The sequence below is a fragment of the Lissotriton helveticus genome, unplaced genomic scaffold (genome assembly GCF_964261635.1).
Source record: "Lissotriton helveticus unplaced genomic scaffold, aLisHel1.1 SCAFFOLD_404, whole genome shotgun sequence".
Classification (NCBI taxonomy): Eukaryota; Metazoa; Chordata; class Amphibia; order Caudata; family Salamandridae; genus Lissotriton; species Lissotriton helveticus.
In genome coordinates, this window is record NW_027612035.1 from 255,692 (window position 1) to 274,240 (window position 18,549).

The 18,549-nt window shown below is 45.7% G+C and overlaps 1 long non-coding RNA gene across 1 annotated transcript; it reads left to right on the forward strand.

Annotated features, from left to right (window-relative positions):
- Positions 1-1,387: 1,387 nt before the first annotated feature.
- LOC144807613 (uncharacterized) lies at positions 1,388-17,771 on the forward strand. The gene is made up of 3 exons (XR_013606358.1): positions 1,388-1,539; positions 2,714-2,832; positions 17,102-17,771. It is a non-coding gene; the product is annotated as an uncharacterized LOC144807613 (long non-coding RNA).
- Positions 17,772-18,549: the final 778 nt, after the last annotated feature.

The window sequence follows — 18,549 nt, forward strand, 5'->3', positions numbered from 1 at the left end:
AATTTGGCAGAGAAAGCTCATTATGGCAGTTGTTACAGGTGTGGATTTAAGGCACACGTGGGAAGTAATGGGAAATGCCCGGATCAAGGACAGTGTTGCAGTGTTGGGGCATTTTCAAGCAGTATGAGTGTATGCACTACTGTAAAAGTCTGCACAATTGATGTTAATGAGGAAGAATGTCCCCAGAGGGAATAACATAGTTTTATCAATTGATTCCATAGTTCGTTCCACCTTCATGCGACAAGTAATGTGTCCCTTGTGTATCGTTCATGCTGGTGCGGTGTTGTTAAATGGAATGGCGGATTCAGGACTACCCATCAAGATTTTGTGTGATGTAGCCTTTGATAAAACTAGAGCTGTGAGAAACAGCTGACCAGCTCCAGTATAAATCCCCACACCTTAGGTGAGCAGGATTTCAATATATACTGGATTACTTTGTTAGTCTGCTGAAATGATTGGGTAAAAAGATTCACTCAAAAATGTATGTATCTATCAATGGAAGGTAAGGGATGGAATGGCAGAATCAGACTAAGTTGGTTTCGCTATGAGGCCGGGTCCTGATAATCCAGCGGTGTTAAGTGACATGCCTGGTTTGAATGTAGATTTTGATGCCAATGACATTAAGAATACTTTGCTACATTCTCCTGATGTTTACCGAGTGGGTGCAGTGAATGGGCTGAGCATTGTATCAAACTTGAAGCTCAGGCAGTACCTCTCATTCATAGAGTGCGCTCTGTTTTTCTGAGGGTACAGAGTGTGCTTACTGAACTCTTACATGATTTATGATACCAATTCCTCTGAATGGTTTTGCCAGTTTTTATTGTCCAGAAGAGGTCTGGGGGAAAGCATCTTTTAAAGTTCGCAGACCACAGCCCTTTGCTTTGAACCCTTAATGGTGTCAGTCAGGCCCCTGTAATGTAACTAAGGTTGTTTTTAAAATTACATCTTTGGCATCAAATTAGTACACAGAGACAGAAACTACAGGCCTGGCTGCTTATCTAGAAAGCCATTTTTGGATAGTTTGGGTGACGAGGATTTGAATGTTCATGAATGTTTGTGGCAGTGGTGTTAGACGCTGTCCATGATGCTGCTTGTGCTGACCCAGGAGTAGTACCAGTTACCAAGTCTTCACAGATGGTCTCTCCTGGGACTGGTGCTTAAGTGCTGAGGTGTTTGGGTATGCTCAAGTGGCGGCAGAGCTAGCTGTGGCTCTGGGTATGGTTATGAGACCCGATTCTTTTGTTCTGTTTGGTAAGCCGAGACCCTGCTTGTTGAATATTCACCCAGTGTGAGTGGTGAGATCCGCTTTGCTGATCTGCCTGAAGTTATGATGCTGTTGACAGTAGCGTGTCTGCTAAAAGCAATGCCGTGACTGGTGGAACTATAAAGCCAAATAAGAGAAAGTTATCTTCCGACACCGCAGTCTTCATGACTGAGACCAGGAACACTGAAGACTCTGAGACTCACAGCAGTAATTTCTCCTTTCAGAGCGTTATTGCTGCAGATGGAGTGAAGCCAAGAAGTAAGCACATTACTAAGGTACCAACAAAGTTTAATATTTTTCAATTGTATTAACTGTTTCTCTTTTGCAGCATTTGGAAATGCATTTTCTAGTTTTGTTGCTTTTTGTTTTGTTTTTTCTTGTAGGCTGTTACCTTTTGTTTTAAGGGAATGATGTTGTAGTGTGTGACCTTAATGCTGCAGTTTGCATTTCATTACCATCATTTGCTTACCCTGGAGAATCTCCAGGGCGCAGGCGGTTTGCTGTTCCAGAGTTCTTTCTTCAGCTTCTGGGCAGTTGTCACTCTGTGGCGATCTGTGGTCCTGTTTCTCTGCTCTTGTTGTAGTAGCTCCTATCAGAGCTTCATCCTCCCGCCAACGATAATAAGATGCCAGGCATCACCCAGCACACAACACAGACTATGTTGGGCTACGTGTATCTGCTCGGCACAGTTAGAGCGCAGATAAAGTTCTCCATACTTATCAGGCTGTGAATGTAACCTAAGGGCTTAAGAAGAAATGTAGAGCTTACCTCCTTCCTGAGTGGCTCCAGACTGCTGTGTGTACACCCGATAGCTGGCAGCACCCTGGAGTATGTATGTATAGATCAGATTATGTTGAAAGTAACCTGCAATATAGTGGCAGGCAGCACCCTGCCATAGAGTAGGGTTTCTCATTGTATTTTATTTCCTGACACATTAATGGAGATTGTCTTTTAACAGGCAGAAGAACAACACTGGCCATACATTTTTCTGTGTTTGTGTTTAAAATGACGTAAACATTAGGAATGGCATTTCGTTCTGCTGGAATAATAACACAAGTTATCTTGCAATAAAAGTTTCTTTGTTGTTGCAAAAAAATATGAAAGGCCGATGAACCTCTGTCTGTCAAAGAATGGAAGGGCTGTGGAACTGTCAGTCATCTCACTGCTAAGCAGAGCCGTGTCATGCTTCACCCTCACTCAGGCCTCTGATTTTGACCAACATCGCTTATAACACTGGGACTTTAGAGCCCATCCTTTTAATGAGAAAAACAAAACTACAAGTCCCATAAGCAATAGTGGTGGAAGGTGTCACTCATGACCTGGGGCAACATCTGATTCAGCACATCCAGTTCCATTTTTTAAGTATTTGACACAATATTGAATTTATAACCTTTGTTTTTTATGGTCATGAGTCACCAGAATACTAAAAACGTGTCTTTTATTTTCAAGGTCAATTAAGTAATGGTCACCAGCTTGGAAGCTCTGTTAATTCTTCAGTATTTGTCATTGATCTCCATGTGTGGCTGGTTTGGGTCTGCCTCCTGCATCGTTCCCGATAACTCGCACAGGTAAGGAGCTTTTAGCAGCAACATGATAACCCCATACTTGTCTGTAAGAAGTGCGCTCTGAGGCAGGGATCCGATCATGTTTGTGATACAAGGAAGGGCCAATATCTGCTATGTACATTTGCTAAAATAAAACAATCAAATCACAGTATACTGTTCCGGGGGTTCAGTCCCAGAAACATTATCTGTAACTGAACGCATAGTTTAACCAATTATCGGTATTAAAGAAACCAGTATATCCAGTTATGCTTTCTCAATTCCTTCTTCCTAGAGGCCACCACTGCTGCTATCCAGCTGTATTCAGCAGTGCCTCCTGTGACCTGGAATCCTGCATTTAATCAATACCAAATGTTGTCAATGCTTCTAGCCAACTCCGGTCACTGGTGCTACTCGCACCCCCACCAACCATGGGCCTGTTATTCTTTTAGCCAGCTCCAGTCAGTAGTGGCCCCTTGCGCCTGTATGTAAGCCTACTAGCCAGCTCCTGTTAGTACTGGCCCCTGGGACCTGTTATCATTCTAGCCAACTTGAGTCATTAGTAGCACCTTGGGACTAGTGATCATACTAACCAGCTTCAGTCAGTATTGGCTCCCTGAGACCTATTATCCTGCTAAGTAACTCCAGTCAGTATTGACCCCTGTACCTTAAATCCTGCTAATATTTAAAACCAGAGTTCAACTCTACTGCCAACCAGTTCCAGTCAATATTGACATGTAGTGTTACCCTGCCTGTAATGAATACCAGAGGCTAGCGTTGTGGCTAGCCAGCTCCAGTCACCAGTGGCGCGTCACATATTAAGGATCAATGCCCAAGGCCTGTGCAGCTGCTAAACTGCCCTAGTCAGTAGTGACCTCCCAGACCTGTTATTCTACATATAATCAGCAAGGCTTCGGCCCTAATAACACTCACCCCACATCCTTATGGTTAGCGATGTCCAACTAACGAATCGTCTGCCTGATCTAGTGCCAGTCAGGTGGATTGTCATGTGTCCAGCCTTTCTTGGGTGCCGTCGGTGTAAATACATCGGACGGCCCTTCCTTTTTAGATCAAGCAGTCTGATCTATTTTTCTATCGAACGCCTTGGTGGCGTCGAGTAGTGCGGCCACGGCCGGCAAGTTAGGGTTAACTTGATGCAGGACAGATAAAATGGTGCAAAAATTATGTGAGGTTGCCCTGCCAGGTATGAAGCCAGATTGATCAGGGAGATTTGGCGAAGATTTTATTATCTATGTTTATTAGGGAAAGAGGACGGTAGGAGTCACGACGGTCGGCAGGCTTGTCAGGTTTAAGGAGCAAATTTATCAATGCTTCGCGCAGGGACTGCGGGAATAGCCCGGTGTCGAAAGACTCATTATACATGGCCGCCAGATGCGGTTCCAGGATGTCAGCAAACGATTTGTAGAACGAGGCAGGCAGGTCATCCAGGCCAGGGGCCTTGTCGCTAGGTAAGCTGTTGATGGCTGCCAATATTTCTTCCCTGGAGAATGGCTCATCAAGAAATTTTCGATGGTAGTCTTCGAGCCAGACGAGGGCGAAGGACTCAAAATATTGGTCGAACTGCTCCAGTGGCAAGGGAGTGCCAGCACAATAGAGGCGAGAGTAAAAGTCGAGAAAACAGGATTTAATATCTTCCGGAGAGGTGGTCCAGTCCAGGCTCCATCACTGAGAGCAGGTATAGAGGAGGCAACGCGCGGTGGACGTAGGAGGTTAGCAAGTTTACGACCCTGGCGGTCCCCCTCCCCAAAGCGGCGCGCTCGACCCTCTGTACCAAGGTAGGACTGTTCGGTATGCTTTTGGCAAAGCAGCGCCAGCGTCTCAGGTCTAGGGCATGCCGACTGGGCGGCATCAAGCCACGAGTATTTCACTTACATATAAGGCTCGGGAGCAATTTCGCATTCATTACTTTTATTAATGGGGTATAAGTTGGGCCTCCCAAGGAGCTATAAAGTAGGCGAAAAGTCCCTTGTAGACTTTTGGCTCTTTTCTTCATCTGCATTTTATGGTATGAAAAAGATCTTTTCTCGTCAAACAGTATCCCAAGATATTTATAACATTGAACTTTTTCTAGCTCTCGCTTTTGGTGGTACCCTTTGTATTGACTGCCCTTCCGATTCTTGGTACTGACTTCCAATACTTTTGTTTTGGTTTCGTTTATTGTCATTTTGTTCTCAATTGAATACATTGATGTTTTGTTTATTAATTGCTGCAGTCCTACCCTTGTTTGGCTTAGCAGGACGACGTCATCAGCGTATAATAAGTTCATTGCAAGGGTAAAGTCTGATAAAAATAGATTAAATAAATATGGAGCTAAAACACACCCTTGCTTTAGGCCTTGAGTTTTTTTTATTTTCCTCGAAAGCTTTGAACCATTCCCTAGCCGGACTCTTGTCCAGGTATCCGTATATAACAATTACTGGGAACTTTTTTTTTACCAATCTCAGGATTCTGTTACGTCGTTTTTTTAATTGATGGCTTTCAAACGAAATTTTCACCAATGAACATGCTGGTTTTTTCCTCCACTGACCCTTATTAGCATATTATTGAGATCGTGGTAATTAATTGCTTTGTGAAGCGAGACCATTTTTCGACAGCATTCGAGTAATCTCCTTCGAAGTGAAAATCCACAATTGCCTGCGCAGTGTTTGTAATAGAATCTTTGGTGTTATCTGACCAATAAAGTTTCTTATAATTTACTGTCGTTATTTCTCCCGGAAGTGACCTATAGTTTTCAAATCTTAGGCCATTTAGGTTTAACTCAATTATTTGTTGATCGTGGTCGTTTATATATATTCCCTCTTTCCGATAAGACAACATTTTATGAAATAGATTCAACAATGCTATTGTATAATCTATTCTAGCACTATGATCCCCTGCTTGAAAAGTCCATGCTTTTGGCAAATCTTGAGGAAATCGCCCATTTTGCCATCTTAGGCCTATGGTTTCTAATTCTTATACAAGAGTCTTGCTGATGTTTTCATTCTTATGTTCCCTCATACCCATTGTTGATGAAAAACTTGGAATTGACCATAAGTAATTTTGCCATTGTATTTCAACATCTCTATCGTAAGACCAAAGCATATTCATGTTCACAGATGCTCCCACAGTTCGTCATCCTGAAATAAATGTCATCCACATATGAACAAGCATCTGGGTCAACCCTCTCTAAGAGAGAGACTATGCGGGCAGCAAACACTACAGGACTATTCTTGTAGCCCATCGGTAAACGTTTGAAATGTTTTTGGACACCGCCGCAAGTAAAGGAGGTCCATTGGGAACTAAGACCATCCAAATGGTGGGCATAAAAACCGTTGGAAATGTCAAGCGTGGTTTTAAACCGCTTATGCACAAGACTATCCACTAAAGCAGAGACGTGAGTATTCTGTACTGCACAAGTACGGCAATGCGAGTTTAAATGCCGATAATCCAATACCAAACGATATGAACCGTCAGGCTTGGTTACAGTAAAAAGAGGGTTATTCATAGGTGACACACAAGTTTCAATAACACCCTGATATTCTAATTGTTCAAGGATTTCCGCAACGGAAGCCTTTGCTTCACGCTTTATGGGATATTGAGGTTGAGGCTGTGGCATAGACCGTAAAGGAATTTCGTGGTGTGGGGAAAATGTATCCCACCCACAGTGTGTACGATACAGAGCTGGCGCAAGAGCCTTAGCCCACTCTTCCCCAAAATTCAGCGCATGCTCCTTCGAAACTGTGTGCGCAAAACTAGGGAGGATTACCTCCTCCCCTCTCGGAGCTGCGAGCACAAAAGGTGGGGGCCAGTCAGCCTCCACTAACAAAATGTCAAAGGTAGTCATAAGGTTCTCCCAAAATACCCCTTCTATAGTGCGTTGAATGTCACCCTCAATGAATAAGACAATTTCATAGATCCTGTCAGGGGGAGCTACTCTAGTGTCAGCTGTCTCAACAACAACATAACGGTCAGTCGCTGTCACCTTCAGTAGTGGACGCAGGGCCTCTCGCACTATGGTAATCTCCGCTGCGCTGTCCAGCAAGGTCAGAGCCCATGTCTGATTCCGAAGCTGGGTTCTCACTATCTGTGGCATATCTGTGTGCTGTTAAAGCAGCGGCTTTCTTCTTCTGAAACTGGGGTCTCTTCGGTGAAGAATCGTCCTGTTTGCCCTTGCCGTCTTTCTGGCGGGGCTGGTCACGTCCTTGTTGGCCACCCCGACCCCTGCCGCCTCCTCCACCACCGGTCGAAAGGGCAGATGTTTCCTGAAAAGAACGAGGAGAGCGTTGGTCAGGAACCTGAAAACGATCAGGTGACTTTATCATCACGCGATCGCGCAAGTCATAAACATGTTCTGTGGGCGCAGGCATTGGAGACACAGGACGAGACTCCTGTTTCTGCTGTTGCTGTTGTTTTCCCTGTTTCTGTTTTTTAGGCCAATTTTGTTTTTGGGACTTGGGCTGGTCGTCGCTTTCCGACTTCTGCCCTTGGGGTTGTTTTTTCTCTTCACTAGAAAAAGGCTTGAGGCCCCTACTATTGCGGCCCACTGTTTTATAAGCCGCCACAATAATTTTCGCCAACTGTCGGGGTTTATCGGCATCGGGAACCGCCTGCAAAGCATTGGCAACGTGAAAGTTCACCGCATCCCCCTTGACATTAGCAAGTATGAGATCGGAAACCACATCAAAGGAACCACAGAGGCGCATACCCAATTCAACCGCAGCCTCCGGTCCGTGGTCATCCTGAACACGTTTAAGGACCGTCGGCAGGACAGTCATAGACGGAGTGCCGTAACACCTCGCGTAGACCGCTGCCAATGTTTTACACCAGGTCTCACAGTCACCGATTTCGGGGGTCAAATCCTTTGGCAAGCTAATTGTCAGAATCCTGTGTTTCTCACCAGGAGATGTGTTAGGAAATACTGCTTCCAGCTGGTCAAACTTCTCGGCAAGCCAGAAAGGAAAATCATCCTGTTCCTGGGGACGCCTGCCCATCACAGCGTTGACCATAAGGGGACTAGGTTTCATACCGCCCTGTCCGGCAGGAAGCGCCGCACCATCCGGGGCCCCGCCCGGGAGATTGCGGGTGATGTATTGCACTAACTAACTAATCACGCTAATTGCGACTACATGTAGCCGTCTGATCTCAGCTACGGGACATGCCCCGTGCTGAGGATGAGGTGTAAATTCAGCCAAGACAGGCCAAGTTGCACCTGGAATGGACAAAGGACCTAACCTCGGGGCAGATAATGAATGGGGTAGGGCGCCATTAAACCAAACGCGGTGCTGCCAAGTATCAATAGGAATTTCTTTGTGCCCTATACGGAGTATACTTATTTGGCACAGCAGTGGGAGTGTACGTATGGAACGCACCTGAAGTTCTGTCCACCGCCGGGAAGGTCACCCACGAATAAAAGATTTCGTAAGGGTAAGCCACCTCTGCACTCACCACCTAATTACTGCCTTGCTATCCACGGGAACATTATAATTTTGCAAATGATTGCGCACCGCAATACGACTATTCTGCGGAATGTCCACCGCGGCCATAGCGACACAGAAAGAAAAAGGTACAAAGTCAACCCTGTAGCACAACTGGGTAGTAATTCAAGGAAACCGTTTAAAAAGATTCAAGCTTCAAAAGCCCTATACTAATACAGGTAGGTTTGTCCGACACCGCCCTTAACCGGAAACAATAGTGAAGGTGTTAAGGACTGAATGATGTACTACTCAAGTATCACGCTATAAGACCACCAACGATTGGGCCCATTGTCGCAGGGATTCCGTGCTCAGACAGAACTGTGCATAGAGGCTTGGAACCTCAGTGAATTAGGATGTCCCAAAACTCACCTTAGCAGCCAAAAATCCCCTACCAGACTAGCTACAGTGTCTCATTGGAACACATGAACACTCTTTCGTTATACAATAATTTCAATCCAGAACAAGGAGTAAAAGAGGACACGTGCATATTTGAAATGTTTATTCACTAATGCAGTGCTCTCAAGCGCAGTATCTTAGCTAATACAAGCAAACATATTATAAGAAACAAAAGTAATCAACATAATCACTAGTCCATATAACACAAACGGTGCAAGCATAGTATTATGTTAAAATGAATAGGGTTTAACAAAACCTAATTATCACCCTCCCTAGCTAGTATATTATATTATATCTAAGAAGGTCTCTTGTGGGTTTTAGCAGAGCGGCCCCATACCTCAAGATCCTAGTGGTAAGGGATCACATCATCAGCAACCAGCTCTGCATGCAAGGCACCATCAAGTGTGTGTTATGCTCTTGTGCAAAGCAATATAAAACGCGCCTAAAGCCAGAACTTGGCTGCAGCTGCATGTATGTTATGTCTAGGGACGTGTGAAGATCAGTGCTCATAACAACTACTGTGTTGAGATATCCTTGAAGGTTTCAGCACTCCCTGTACAGACATAGCTCTCCAAGCAAGGCTGATATCAGTGTAACAACATATTATTCTCGTATGAACCGAAAACATTTTACTAGGCTCAAAGCTAAAGCAGCAGATGTGTGTCGTGTGCAAAAAGCAACAGAAAGGAAAAATGGTGTTTAAACTCACAAAAAGCTCATGCTAACTTAACACAGTAATCAGGCTACATCAATCCATATATCACTTCTGCTCCTCCCACCTCTGAAATTATCGCTAATACTCTTGGTAAAATGTTCCAATACCTCCACACCCTCTGAGGCAAAGGTGATCTGGTGTGTGTCTCAGTTTAAATATCGTGGTGCGAGGATAATATGTTTGGTGTAATATTTTCAGTTGAATGAGTTTAAGTCGGGATGGGATCGCTGCCTCTCGGGCTGATGCTAGGGCGTCCATCCAATCAGATTCCTCGATATCTCCCAATTCAGTCTCCCATTTTCCCTTTAGTGCTATCAGGGGGTCTGGTTGATTATTGATCAGTTTCTTGTATGTGTAGGAGGTTGCCTTTTTTTCCATGTAGTCCGTGAGGAGCCTATCCTCCAGAGGGGAGGATTCCACCAATTTGGTCTCTGGGGGAATTGCACTTTGTAATGCGTGTCGTATCTGTATGTAACGGAATCGTTCCGAGTCTGCCATCTTATACCTCGCTTGCAAGTTTTCAAATGATATTATCTCTCCTTTCGCCCATAGGTCGCCTATTTTAGAGATACCAATTAGGTCCCATTCTTTGAATCCCTTTGTGTTCGCCAGTATGCCCAGTTTTCTCGTGTCCCAGAGGGGAGTGGCTTGTGTCAACGCTCCCTCCCATCCCAAGGCCCTCTGTGCGGCGTGCCATATTTTAATCGTGTGTGCCGTTGGTCCTGTAAGTCCTTCCTGTTTTCCGTAGGTGTAAAGCGCCCTCATCAGTCGGTCTGCCGGCAGGAGGCTGCGGTCCAACCTGTATGCTCGTTCGTCCTGTGGGACGTGCAACCATTAATTTATTGTCATCAGTTGTGATGCCCAGTAGTAGAGTTTAACATTCGGTAGAGCAATACCACTGTCATACCAACTCCGAACCAGTTTGTGTTGTGCTATCCGGGGGGGTTTACCGTCCCACAAAAGGGTTGTTACTTCTGCTTCAATGGATTTGAAATACTTAGGGGGGACAGGAAATGGGGTATTTTGTAGGGCATATAAGGAATCTCGGAAGGGCTAGCATTTTAAATAGTGCAGCTTTACCCAGGAGCGTCAGCGGGAGGGATCTCCAGTGTTTTACGTCCGCTCGGAGTCATTCAGGGGACTCATAAAATTTTCTTCCATGAATATGGACTCTGATGGGGTGACATATATTGCTAAGTACTTGAAATCTCTGGTCACGATCTGCAGTTCGCATCCCGCCGGGATTTTGGGTGTAGGCCCGTGCAATACATAGAGTAGCGATTTCGTCCAGTTAATAGTGTAGCCGGATACTTTCCCGTATGCAGTAAAAATGTCTAGTAGGAACACTAATGATCTCGCCGGGGATGTTAAATATACGAGCACGTCGTCCGCATATAGCGAGATACGATCCTCCCAGTCCTCCTCCCATCTCATTCCATGAATGGAGACGTCCTGCCTGATCCATGCAGCGAGCGGTACCACCACTAGGGCGAATAGCAGCTGCGACAGCGGACATCCCTGCCTGGTACCCCTTCCTAGTTTGAATTCTCTTGATTATCTTCCGTTTGCTACTACTTGCGCGAGGGGTTCCGTTTATAAAAGTTTTATCCATGCACAGAATTTCGGGCCAAGTACCGCAAAGAGGAACGGTCATTCCACTAAATCAAAGGCCATAGTGGCGTCCAAGGAAAGGATGGCTGCATCTTTCTGTATCTCTGGTGTACGGGCCATAACGGCATGCACCCTCCGTAGATTAAGGGAGGTGTTACATCCCGGCATGAACCCTGATTGGTCCGGGTGAACCAAGTCCTTGAGGTGTGGCTGTAGTCGGAGTGCCAACGCTTTGGCCAGTATTTTGGCTTCCGTATTCATCAGCGATATTGGGTGGTAAGAGGCTGCCATATGCGCAGGTTTGCCCGGTTTGTGCACTGCCACAATTGTGGCTATTCGCTGATCCCGTGGCAGCCTGCCATCCTCCAGGCAGTCATTGTACATGTTAAGTAAGTGAGGTGTGATCAGACCCGCCACTTTTTTGTACAGCTCTACTGGTAGCCCGTTTGGACCCATTGCTTTCCCTGTGTTGAGTGCCGCCAGTGCCCGCCCCAATTCTTCCGACGAGAGCTCAGCATCTAGGTCTTCCCTGGCTTCCGGGGAAAGCGTAGGCATCCTAATGTCTTGCAAGAAATGTGTATTGTCCTCTATTGTGGTTAGCCTCCCGAGGTCCTGAATTGCTTGCCTGTGAAGTGTAGGGGGAACATAAACGGAGAGCACGTGATACAACCTACCTTCCCACTGCCCAGTTAGTACCGCAAACCGTCCCTGTGCATCAGTCCAAGTGTTCTTAATCATGAATGTGGAGCTCTTATGGACTAGGATTCCCACCCCTCTAGAGCCAGATGTGAACTCAGCGCGAGCTACCATTTTAAAGCCCCATCTATCTAGTGCCTTGCATGTTGTTCCTGTCAAATGTGTTTCCTGGAGTAGAACAATCTAGGGCCCCTTGCGCTTCAGGTACTGTGGGACCAGCCCTCGTTTAATCTTATGACCCAACCCATCTACGTTCCACGAAATTATGGACAAGGGGGGCCCGGCTGAAGTGGTAACTGAGTGTTGGTCTCCCGCCCCTCATGTGGTGTCACGTCGTGCTTGATATGTATATCCTATGGTCAGTGACTACTTGATACCTGCTGTACATGACCTGCCCTGTGTGCGCATAGATTGTATAGTTGACACGTTAACTTGTTCCTTGAAATAACGTAACATATTAAACGTAAACATTGTAGCAGTTGCTTCAAGAATCCTTGGCCCCTAATCCCAAACCCTGCCCTCCCCCACATCGGATCTGTGACTGTCCCCATCTCCAATTGCTCATTATGGCCACCGATAAACAATTGTAGTCCCTGAAGAAAGTGGTCATTGTTCACCAGAGACCAAAACAAACCGAAACTTATCGCTATCAAAATCCCAACCCCCCACCCTGCCTCCCTGCCCGGCGGATACAGAACCATCCACCACCCCCAACTGAGCAGAGTGCTTACTTCCCAGAACAAAATGTAGTGTTCGTGAGGGTGAGACTACCGTGACTGTTATAGCCTCCTTCCCACCCATCAATGTCCATGCAGCGCTACCAACATCACAGTAGGTCCTACCTGTAGGAGTCTTCATAACTTGCCTGTGTATCACGCCCTTAATCGACCCATTGTAAGGAAGGTCAATGTAACAGTACCCACCACCCTGCGCTCACCACCCAATCTCGGGCCGTGTCCATATCATAGTCTCCTACTGCTGTGTTGTGAAGCGTGGCAGCCTGTGAGGTCCTTAATCCTTAAAAAGCCAAGTCATAGCTTCTCTTCAGTGATGCAGTTTGTTGTGGGCTTCTGTCTTTTCCATTATCGATTATTTTGTCTTTCTTCCCAGTTCCTGGGTTTCCCTGTCTGCCGCCAGCCCTCCAAACAGTCTTGCGCATCTTTGGGCGATTCAAAAAAACACGTTTTTCCCTCCGCTTCAACATGCAGCTTCGCTGGGAGGAGCATTGAGTATTTGAGTTCTCTAGAACGGAGTTCCCTTTTCACTTCCGTGAAATTTCGTCGTTGTTGTGCCACCGCTGCCGTGTAGTCTGGATAGAAGGTGACCTCTGCGGTGCTGGCAGCGGCCGTTCCTGCCTCCATCGCAGATCCGTAGAACTTAAAGCGACCATATAACAGGACGCGGGTGAAGCGGGAACCGGTCACAAAACAAACCCTGGCAGTCGTCCCAGGCTCCGCTCCGCTTGCTCATCAACTCCTCCTCTGCTCGGCCCCTCGGCTCTAATCGATACGCTCTGCACTCAACACCGAATCACAGGCAGACAACAACTGTGAACACCAACAGAGGGAAGAATTGTGTGTTTCCCCCAGTTAGTGAAAAAAACCAGCATAAGTCTTGGCTGCTTCTGCTGCACCCAGAGTCTTATGCGTCTTTTCAGTCTTAAGTTTTCTGTCTGGAAAAAGATTGTGTCCTGGTTTTCTGCACCCAGTAAATCCAGGTGCCGAAAAAGGTGGAATAAAATGAACACATGAAAGTACGCCTTAATTTCATTGCCCTTGACTCACACTCTGGACCATAGTTGAGGGATAGGTCTAGGCCCGGGGTCTCCAACCGGTCGATCGCGAGCTACCGGTAGCTCACAGAGACCCTGGGAGTAGCTTGTGTAGCCCTTCATGGGCTATTTACTTTTCCGGCTGCATTTGCCCGCCCTCACCCAAACTAGCCGCTCGGAATGGAGCTTAGCTGAGGGTGGGGGCGGGTGAAGAGGATGACGTTCCTCTCCTGGTGCTGCAGACTCTTCTTGTGAGAGTATGACCCCTGTGACGTCATCGAGGGCAGAACAGCACGAAAAACAATGTAAACAGAGGGCAGAAGGGCACACAAAAAACAAGTGGAAAACGAGTGAAACAGAGGGCAGAAGGGCACGAAAAACGAGGGAAACAGAGGGTAGAAGGGCACGAAAAACAAGGGGAACAGAGGGCAGAAGGGAACGAAAAACGAGGGGAAACAGGGCAGAAGGGCACGAAAAATGAAGGAAACAGAGGGCAGAAGGGCACAAAAAACGAGGGAAACAGAGGGCAGAAGGGAACGAAAAACGAGGGGAAACAGAGGGCAGAAGGGCATGAAAAACAAAGGAAACAGAGGGCAGAAGGGCATGAAAAACAAGTGGAAAACGAATGAAACAGGGCAGAAGGGAACGAAAAACGAGGGAAACAGAGGGCAGAAGGGCACGAAAAAAGAGGGAAACAGAGGGCAGAAGGGCACGAAAAACAAGTGGAAAACGAATGAAACAGAGGGCAGAAGGGCATGAAAAATGAGGGAAACAGAGGGCAGAAAGGCACAAAAAACGAGGGAAACAGAGGGCAGAAGGCCACGAAAAACAAGTGGAAAACGAGGGCAGAAGGGCACTACAAACGAGGGAAACAGAGGGCAGAAGGGCACAAAAAACAAGGGGAGAACTGGTGAAACAGAGGGCAGAAGGCCACAAAAAAAGAGTAAAACAGAGGGCAGAAGGGCACGAAATACGAGGGAAACAGAGGGCAGAAGGGCATGAAAAACAAGTGGAAAACAAATGAAACAGAGGGCAGAAGGGCACGAAAAATGAGGGAAACGGAGTGCAGAAAGGCACGAAAAACGAGGGAAACAGAGGGCAGAAGGGCACGAAAAACAAGTGGAAAACGAATGAAATAGAGGGCAGAAGGGCACGAAAAACTACAAAAACAGAGGGCAGAAGGGCACGAAAAACAAGTGGAAAACGAGAGCAGAAGGGCACGACAAACGAGGGAAACAGAGGGCAGAAGGACTCAAAAAACAAGGGGAAAACGGGTGAAACAGAGGGCGGAAGGCCACAAAAAACAAGGGAAACAGAGGGCAGAAGGGCACGAAACACGAAGGAAACAGAGGGCAGAAGGGCACGAAAAACAAGTGGAAAACGAATGAAATAGAGGGCAGAAGGGCACGAAAAACGACGAAAACAGAGGGCAGAAGGGCACGAAAAACAAGTGGAAAACGAGGGCAGAAAGGCACGAAAAACAAGGGGAAAACGGGTGAAACAGAGGGCAGAATGCCACAAAAAACAAGGGAAACAGAGGGCAGAAGGGCACGAAAAACAAGGGAAACAGAGTGCAGAAGGGCACAAACAAAAAACGAGGGAAACAGAAGGCAGAAGGGCACAAAACAAGGGGAAAACGAGTGAAACAGAGAGCAGAAGGCCTGAAAAAACAAGGGAAACAGTGGGCAGAAAGGCACGAAAAACAAGGGGAAAACGAGTGAAACAGGGCAGATGGCCACAAAAAACGAGGGAAACAGAGGGCAGAAGGGCACAAAAAACAAGGGGAAAACGAGTGAAACAGAGCAGAAGGCCACAAAAAACAAGGAAAACAGAGGGCAGAAGGGCACAAAAAACGAGGGAAACAGAGGGCAGAAGGGCACAAAAAACAAGTGGACAATGAGTGAAACAGGGCAGAAGGACACATAAAAAGAGGGAAACAGAAGGCAGAAGGGCACGGAAAACAAGGGGAAAACGAGTGAAACAGAGGGCAGAAGGCCACAAAAAACGAGAGAAACAGAGGGCAGAAGGGCACGAAAAACGAGGGAAACAGGGCAAAAGGGCACAAAAAACGAGGGAAACAGAGGGCACAAAAAACAAGGGGAAAACGAGTGAAACAGAGGGCAGAAGGCCACAAAAAACGAGGGAAACAGGCAGAAGGGCACGAAAAATGAGGGAAACAGAGGGCAGAAGGGCACAAAACAAGGGGAAAACGAGTGAAACAGAGAGCAGAAGGCCACAGAAAACAAGGGAAACAGGGCAGAAGGGCACGAAAAACAAGGAGAAAACAAGTGAAACAGAGGGCAGAAGGGCACAAAAAACGAGGGGAAAATGGGTGGAACAGAGGGCAGAAAGGCACAAAAAATGAGGGAAACAGGGCAGAAGGGCACACAAAACAAGGGGAAAACGAGTGAAACAGAGAGCAGAAGGCCAAAAAAAACCCAAGTGAAACAGAGAGCAGAAGGCCATAAAAAACGAGGGAAACAGAGGGCAGAAGGGCACAAAAAATAAGGGAAAAACGAGGGAAACAGAGGGCAGAAGGCCACAAAAAACGAGGGAAACAGAGGGCAGAAGGGCACGAAAAACGAGGGAAACAGAGAGCAGAAGGCCACAGAAAACAAGGGAAACAGGGCAGAAGGGCACAAAAAACAAGGGGCAAACGAGTGAAACAGAGGGCAGAAGGCCACAAAAACAAGGGGAAAACGGGTGGAACATAGGGCAGAAAGGCACAAAAACAAGGGAAACAGCGGGCAGAAGGGCACAAAAAACAAGGGGAAAACGAGTGAAACAGAGGGCAGAAGGGCACAAAAAACAAGGGAACAGAGGGCAGAAGGGCACAAAAACGAGTGAAACAGGGCAGAAGGGCACAAAAAACGAGTGAAACAGAGGGCAGAAGTGCACAAAAAACAAGGGGTAAACGAGTGAAACAGAGAGCAGAAGCCACAAAAAACAAGGGGAAAACGAGTGAAACAGGGCAGAAAGGCACAAAAAACAAGTGAAACGCAGGGCAGAAATGCACAGTATGGGCTCTGATGAAATTAGGCTTAAAGTCAATGAAACTGGGCGTGGGAGGGGGTCTCTCGGAAAAATGCGCGAGTTGCTTCGGGTTCAGTAGCTCACGATGATTTTCACTGGCCAGAAGTAGCTCTGACTACACAAAAGGTTGGAGACCCCTGGTCTAGGCATAGTCCTCGCAGCACACAATAGATTTGCTTGAGGCAGAGGCCAAAACTCAAAAGTCAGGAAACCAGATACAAGTAGGTGGTAACTCAGGGCAGGGGAAAACGCCTGTTGTCTGTGGAGGAGTCATTCCCTTCCCAGAAATCTGCATTACAAATTCATTAATAGTATATAGTTTTTTAATATCTGTTTGGTGCCAGTCCATATGACTTTCAAATCTGCCTTTGGGATTCGATGTTGCAACTCCATAGGGTACATGTATTCTTTGTGAGCTTAATAAAATGTTGAAAATTCTACAAAACCTCACTCCTACATCCAAGTACTCTCATGCTACCATTCTGCACTCTGCTCTGTCTGAAAAACAGCTCAGCATATTCAAACTTCCGCATTGATTTGGCTTGTAAATTATATTTTTGGAAATGTACATGTATTAACTATTTAATTTTAATACTATAGGTGATTGAAATTACGGACGAAGAAAGCAAGATTTAGCACTAAGCAAGTGAATGTCAGTGCCAAAAGAAGGATTATTTTGAAAAATTGAAGGACATCCAGCATTCTACTTTTAAACAATTTCCAAAAATCTAAGTGTGGCGAGGAAAGTACTATACCTGTAAGTGAAGTCTCTAATTTTGCATTTCATTAACCCAGAGCAAAGCCATATCTGTGCACACAGCATCAGAAATAATGTAGAAAGACCGCTTCAGCATCCTCATCTGAAATATTATCAGAAAGACAAATTGCCTCAGCATGACAGAATAACGTTCAACTAAAGCATCAAGTAATTCTAGAGAGGAAGCACACACTGCATAAAAGAAAGTTACAACTGAAGGTTTCTTCTGGATACCATCAAAGAAAAGACGCTGAAAGAAGCTAACACAATAACAACCAAAAGATTGGAAAATCACCTTTGTTCAACAACCGTTTTTAACCAGTTACGCAAGTTTGAGACTATCTGCCTTGGGATATAACACCTTGACCCACTCTGCTCTTTCTTGCGAAAACCTTAAAAATTCACCACTTTATTGTGTTAATGACCATCTCAGATTGTTTCCTTTTTATTGTGTACTGTTCTGTAATTCTATGTAAATCGCCTCAACATTATCTGTTGTGTAGGAGTGATATATAAAACTGTTAAATATAAAAATGGATTAAATGAGCACTGTTGCGCTATATCTAATGTAAATCCTCATCCTCAGAACTACGAACCTTAAACTTACCCCAAACGTAGAAAGGGTAGAAGGAACTGAAGGTGTGCGACTAATGATCCACAATAGTACTCTGCACGTTCTAACGCCCTCAGTTACTGCCATTACACCAGTGCAAAAAGGTACTTATCAGTTTAATCATTAAATATCAGATTAACACCTTATTACTGCATTGCTAAGAACCTATAGAAATAGATTCGAGAAAAACTTCAGTCACAAATTAAGTTGCTGCCGGAGAGGCTATTACCTAAAGACTATTATCTGTTAGAAAAATTTCAACAGGTGTTACAGGACTGCTTCCCGACATTTTTTGCTCAATTCAAGTGTTGAGAAGATTACACACAATTTCTTTTAGAGATAAGTGCTGAACATTATCTAAACAAGCCCGACTCTAAAATCGAGGCAAAATAACTGAAGTTAGGGAAAAAAGTTACCTGTGCCCAAAAAGATACAGCCATAAATCTTATCTCACAGAATTTGACAGAATGCACCCTGGGGGAAACCACTTTCAGTGCAAAGTATGCCAAAAAAGTTTCAGGCGTAAATCTTATCTCACTGAGCATATGAGAATCCACACTGGGGGAAAACACTCTCCGTGCAAAGTATGCCAAAAAAGTTTCAGGCGTAAATCTTATCTCACTGAGCATATGAGAATCCACACTGGGGAAAAACCTTTTCAGTGCTCTGAATGTCAGA